Source organism: Alexandromys fortis, unplaced genomic scaffold, assembly GCF_014885135.2.
Source record: "Alexandromys fortis isolate MF-2015 unplaced genomic scaffold, M_Fortis_MF-2015_v1.1 scaffold_87, whole genome shotgun sequence".
Classification (NCBI taxonomy): domain Eukaryota; kingdom Metazoa; phylum Chordata; class Mammalia; order Rodentia; family Cricetidae; genus Alexandromys; species Alexandromys fortis.
The window spans coordinates 3,384,392-3,390,469 of NW_026067971.1; positions in this window are offsets into that span (position 1 = coordinate 3,384,392).

The window sequence follows — 6,078 nt, forward strand, 5'->3', positions numbered from 1 at the left end:
AGACAGACAAAACCTGCCAGTCAATACCTGCGAAGCTTCCTGTATATTGTTGCTATGGTCTTGTTTGCTTTCCTTCTGGGTGGCACATTCCATATTTGAAGAGCCAAATCACTGTTACTTCTATTAATTTAGACCAAGAAGGCATTGGGAAAAGAGGCAGACTGTCAAAAAAGGCGGCTTAAGCTTCTAAATGCTCTCATTTCAGAAAGCAAACTTCAAATTACTTATCAAGCTTAGTTAAGAAAAACCTGAACTAAATCTCAAGGCTTAAACTGATGTAAACACAAATTACTTATCAAGCTTAGTTAAGAAAAACCTGAACTAAATCTCAAGGCTTAAACTGATGTAAACAAATCTAAAAGGTAAACCAAGAATAAATCCAATTAACCATTCCTTCTTGGCCCAAGCTGTCAAAAGCTCAGATATAAACACACAATTAAACTTGGCCAACAACCTTCTATCTTACAGGGTTACTTGGAGTAGCTTTTAGTGACTACAAGGTATTACAACAGTAACAGAATGTGCTTAAATATTCTGCCTTAGTTGGACTGAGGAGGTGAGATGCAATTTTATTGCCAAGGCAAGGCTATCCAGGACAGAACATCATCTTCATGTCCCCTTCAGTGTAAGACTCACCAGACAGACACAAATGAAGTGCATGGTTCTATGTTCTCAAGAGTCCTCTACTTCAATCTTGTTAGAGTCTTCGTCCCCTCTTATCTGGAATCGACTTCACTCTTCTGGAAGCTGTTCCAGGGTGGTCATCCCTACTCCTACACTGCCTCATCCAGAGACTAAAAGTGACTTTCTGGTTCAGTCCTTGTTCTCTATGAAGTACTCTAGAATCTCAAAGCAGAAAAAAAAAAGTTGTCTAATTAATGTATAGCTCTTTTTCACTTTTCTTTCCACATTGAACAAGAATCGTTTTGGAGCCAAAATGGTAAAGAGAAAACATCAGGAAATCGAGAGTCCAGAAAAAAAAAGCAAAAAACAAAACAAACAAACAAAACGGCTTCTCAACCTCTCTTAGGCAAGATACCAGGAAGGGTAAGTCATCAAGCTCTTGTCAGCTGCTGTTGCCATCTGAGTTGGAAATAATCCCTACAAAGTACTGACATCATTGTGATTAAAAGGCCCATGTAACGCGCCACTCAGTGCAGGCCAGGTAGAGCCATGGATGGCTCAGTTAAGCAAACTGTCTTAAGGAACCATGGTGATATTTTCTCAGCCTTCAACTTCTCACCTTCCACAGTTTATACTAAATAAATATACAAAGTTAAAAACTTTTTAATGAAAATATAGTAGCCCTTGTATTATTCAATGTTTGATTTCTAAGGGATCCTTTGCCAACTGATCGCAGTGACAGTGGCCATGGATACCGTGAGCAGCATGGCCACCTGTGTTTCAGCCAAAAGCTGAAAGGACATTTGCTATAACCTGGTACAAAAATGAAGTAGAAATTAGTAAATTTGTAATTAACAGATTTGATTGTATAAATAAATTCTTTGTGGGGACGGGAGAGATGACTCAGTCTTGCTGTTCTTGGAGAAGACTGGAGTTCAGTTCCCAGCACCCACATGGTGACTCAGAACCTTCTATGACTCCAGACCCTGAGCACACCCTCCTCTGGTTCCCTGGGCACTGCACGCATGTGGTGCACATGGAAACATGCAGAATAACACCCATACACTTTGAATATTTTTAAACATGTTTGCTCCATCCTACATTTACAGACTTCAAATGGTCTTGCAACTGAAATGATCCTAAAGTACAAGCTCAAGAGAAAGGATTTGCTTCCAGATGTTGAACCTATGCCATTTGCTTCACTGGTCAAATCATGTCTTGGGCTTTGGAGAGCACTAAAAATAGAATTGTCTATAGAATTGGAACGTTGCTATTACATGTTAAAAATTCTAACTATAGCTTACAGGAAGCCACTCAGATCTGTTTATTTACTAATTTACATTGTTCCCAGAAGGGAAAATGTGGCCTTTGTAATTCAGGGTGGTGTTGAAGACTGCAATGTTGGCTGCACGTTCCATGGCACCTCCTTGTGAGCATCTGGAAAGGGGAAATTGAGTTTTGTAATCTGTAACTAGTTTCAAACCCTGACCCTGCAACTCATAGCTAGAGAATATTTGTAAAAGCGAGACATCATTGGTAAGAATGTGTTTGATATTTCTCTGAAGTAGGAAATACAATTGTGCCTCCCTTGTCTTGTTATTGTGGGAGACAGTTGGATCGCTGATGTGGTTAGAGCAACACAATGCAAAGCTAGTGCTACTTAGCAAGTCGTGGCACCCAGCCTCACATTGTTCCATCTGGAGACTAAAGCAGGGACCTGGCTTGACAGCACAGACAGCCGTCAACACACACCACATATACTAGCAAAGGATGTCCAAGTCCCAGGGACTCAACACACACCACATACACTAACAAAGGATGCCCAAGTCCCAGGGACTCAACACACACCACATACACTAGCAAAGGACGCCCCAGTCCTAGAGACCTAACACACACCACATACACCAGCAAAGGATGCCCCAGTCCTAGGGACTCAACTCTCATGTCTCCCCAGCTTGGCCTGAGGTTGACACCTTAAAGAGGCAGCAAAGTCACCTGTCTGCTCCGAGATGATGGCAGTGGGGTCCCAGAACTAAACACGAGATCGAAGGGGCTATGCCTGCAGCTGTGCTTTATCATCTCTTTCTGCCACGGAGGGTGGTACTGGGTGTTAAAGGTATCCAGTAAAACATAGTGAAGCACTGGATACGTACAGTGGGCTGAAGTCTGTATGCCCTAGGGTACTGCGCTGCTGATAAAAACCTTGGACTACGTACCATGAAAGTAAGCAAGGCTGAAGCCCAGAACTCACCTTGTAGACCAGGCTGGCCTGAAATTCACAGAGATCTTCCTGCCTCTGCCCCTACCCCCAGTGCTGAGATTAAAGGTATGTGCCACCACCACCAGGCCGTAATGGTCCTTGGTTAAAGAGGTCTGGATTCCCAAGGCCCAATGCAGGGTTCCCTTCCTAGTTCTCTTGATGCACAGGTGGGGAATGAGTTAAGAGTTAGAGCTGCCCAGTTTAAAGGCCTCATGCTGGCAGAAGTGCACAGCGAGGTGCATATACTCTTTAATAAACCATGTGACTCCAGACCTGAGGCCAGGTGAGACCAGCCCATGCAGTGAAGGTCACTTTTCTTAGAGAGTAATTGATTGGAAGACAGGGGAATGTTTGAACATTGAGACACGTGGGCTTTATGTCAGGTGAACCCGTTTCTTACCAGTAGAGGAAACTTTGAGCATGCTGCGCAGCCTGCTAGCCTGTCTTCTCAGAATAGCCCTTCCCTGTCTCTTCATGACTCAGGGGATTCACTATGTATCACATGAGGGCGACTGTCAAGGGCTGTGGATCAAGTGATTGTCACTGCGGCCATGTTGGGAGGTGGGGGTCACGAAAAGTTGATTATGCGTTTAACATTCAATACCTTTTGCTCAGGACAAGACTGATTTTCACCTTGGAAATGAGTTTTCTCTGGAGACCCTAGGCTACTAATTGTGGCAGCTCATGCTTGTCAGGTGGGGCCCCTGGTTCTTGGCCCTCCCCACGTGGTTCCTTACCAGGAGGCTAAGTGAGCTTGCTTCTTTTCTAATTGCCTAATTCTAAACACGTTGTTAACTGCTAAAATGCAACAAAAACATCAGTGCTTTGCTACTCTGCCTTCAGTTCAGATTTCCTGTGGCTGATGCCACCCAACCCCCCACACCACGTTTCTCCCCGTCTGTGCCTACACTGCTCAGGGTATTGCCCCAGCTCTCATGCCCTCCTCATCCTCATGGTTTCCATTATCCCACTAGACCTGACACCTGCTTCTGCCCACCCTAGGTCCTCCCTAAACCATAGCACTTCCGAAAGCTCCTGTGCTGACCACCAGTCTCCAAACCAGCACAGCCTGGGCCCGAGGCTCAACAGGTGCGCTTTGGTCCAGCTGTGTCAGGTTTCTGCCCCGCTTTCCTCTGATTGCCTTGGATGCTCAGCTCAGGCAGCAGCATTTGTGCCCCCTCTCCTCTCCTCAGCCCATGAACTCTGCTCCACCTTGACCGTGTCTTAAAACCATATGCCCCCCCGAACATCAGGCAGCCCCACCCATGACTACATGTCACTCATTCTATAAGCTCCTAGGTGTCCCTGTCAAACACCCACTCTCTAATCACCAGGTCTCTTTCAGGTCAGTCCCTTAAACCCATCACTCTGACCTTTCTTGGATCTTCCTCAAGACGGACTCCAAGCCACTGACCTAGGAAGGTATCACCACGGTCCCCCGGGGTTGCTGTGTGGTTCCTTACCGTGAGTGCCCTGGTTTCTCATTCTCAAGCCCCTTAACTCCCAGCTAGAGAAGAAGTAAAACAACTGAACTGCCTAAATGTTTGTTTATTTGTAACTGATGCTTAAGAAACTAAGCATGGGGTAGGGCTGGTAATAGGTGGCTCAGCGGTTAGGAGCACTGCTTGCTCTTCCAGAGATTCTGAGTTCAATTCCCAGTACCCACATGGGTGCTCATAACCCTCTATAATGTGATATGATGCCCTCTTCTGGCATGCATGAAGATAGCCTTTGTAGGCCTAAACAAATAAACCTTTTTTAAAAAGAAAGGAAGAAGAAGCTGAGTAGGGAATGGAAAGCAAAGAGTGCCATGCAGGCTGGTTAGTGATATCATGCAACTATGGCCACATCGAGCAATCTGTAGCCACTGTTCCTGGATCCATTTCACAGTTCTCTTGCCTGGTTTCCATAAACTCTGCCTCTAGCCAATGTAAGAACGTTACTTCCATCTTCACTGATAAAAAAAAAAAAATTCTAATGAAAATGGGCTTTTGTTTTATACAGATTTGCAAGACTGCCCCCATCTGGCCGGGGTGTACCACCTTGCCTCCTCCTATGGCATCCCTGTCTCTGAAAGCGAATATCCTTCTCTGGTAATCTGGCCCACCAGTCTCCAGCCTGAGGCACCCTGTGGTCTCAGCCACAAAGGCTTTCTCTGGCTCCATCCCTTTTCTCTTCCTCTCTCTGCACACCCACTGGCCCCAGTGCTGTAGGGAATGTTGAATCTACACGGTACTCTAACATCAGTCTGCTGCTCCGCATGTAGGGAAGATGGACTTTCTGTGCTTGTTCATTTCCTACTTCCAGGGTCCTGTTGAGTTCACCGGCATTGCTCGCTTGCCCAGTTTTACACAGAAGCTGCTGTCCTAAATCAGCAACGACCTTGGCAAAGTCAGGCTCAGTCTTTGGTCTGGTTTTCCCCGTTCCTCACTGACGTCCCTCGAATACTCTGCCCTTCGTCTCTGTCCTAGAACAGGAAGCATCTCCGTCCTTTCCCCTTGTGCTGCACTAGTTCCTTCCTGGTTTTATAGAGAGGCATGAATTTTAATATAAGCTGTAGGCTGCTTACTGTCAGCGTCACGTTCTGCTCACTACGTCAGTCATCTGTACCAATCGTCCGTTGTAGCTCATGATCATGTGAAAGGGAAAATTCTGGAATTATTCCTCATCGTTCATTTACACAGTATCAGTTCACAGGAAAGCGTCAGTTCTGCTTTCGCAAGGTTTCCTTTCTGTTTATTTTCAATACATTCTAACAATATTTATGTTTGTTGTGTTGAGGCTTGAGCCTAAAGCCTCATTTATGGTAAGTCATGCCTCATTTTACGTTTTAGTTGGAGACAAGCTCCTGAACTACAAACCTAGGTTTATTTTAAACTTCTAATCCCCTGTCTCTGTCTCCCAAGTAGATAAAACCACAAGTGTGCACCCCAGACCCCTGTTCACAGTGCATTCCTAAATACATCCCTGGCCAAACTCTTCTTGGATATTCTATTCCCTGATCCAAACCCCATCATTCTTCTGGATATTCACTATAACCTGTGATGTCTGGATTGCTTCCATTGTCTTTCTTCTTGAGAATTCTTTCAACTCAAACCCAGAATAATTCATATACATATATATATACATATATACATATGTGTGTGTGTGTAGATGGCATAACACCCTTGCTCAACCCTAATCCTTGTGTCTCC